Raw genomic sequence first — 814 nt, forward strand, 5'->3', positions numbered from 1 at the left:
AAATAAAAGATAAATTTATAATCACCATAATACACAAGCTCTTGTGGCCCAGTGGTAAGAAACTGCACTGTAATTTGAAGGCAGGCAGTTCATATCCGCCAGCTGCAAAGTGGGAGAAGGTTGGGCAATCTCCTTCCCAGTGATTGCTGCTTCTGACAACCTGCAGGAATGTCAGCTATGAGTTGGTTCCAAGTTGAAAATACACAGCAACAATACAATGCACACATATTTTTCATATATTTCTAAATAGTTAAATTATAAAAACTGATGTGATACATTAAAGTATAGGTAGAAATATTAGTTTAGTGGTAAGAAACTACTGTAATCCCAAAGGCACATGTTTGAATCCATGTTATGTTCTCCATGGGAGAAGAATGAGTAATCTCCTTCCAGTGAGGTTTACTGCAACTGAAAACCCGATAGAGGGTCAGCTATAAATCAGTTTTCATTTGTTTTCACCCAACAACAGCCATAAAAATAAAGCAAACATGAAAGCAGTAAGTAAGCACATGGAGAATTTTTGATGTTATATCTAAAAGGTAAATTTAAACAGTAACAAGGTTCTTCTCAGTCAATATCAACACACCCAATGCTGCTGTTTGTGTGAAACAATCTGAAACTTGGGAATGTAATTGGGAATGTAAATTATTGTGCACTGTTACAATATTTTTCTTGACAAGAAGTTGTATTGCAATTCTGAAGGCACACAGTTCAAAGACTACCTTCCTGCTGTGCAGAAGAAGACAGGCAATCTCCTCCTTGTGATTAACTGCCTCAGAAAACCCACTGGAGGGTCATCCATGGGTCATTTCCC

The sequence above is a fragment of the Elephantulus edwardii genome, unplaced genomic scaffold (genome assembly GCF_000299155.1).
Source record: "Elephantulus edwardii isolate Elephantulus edwardi_28Jun2011 unplaced genomic scaffold, EleEdw1.0 scaffold00010, whole genome shotgun sequence".
In the NCBI taxonomy this organism is placed as follows: domain Eukaryota; kingdom Metazoa; phylum Chordata; class Mammalia; order Macroscelidea; family Macroscelididae; genus Elephantulus; species Elephantulus edwardii.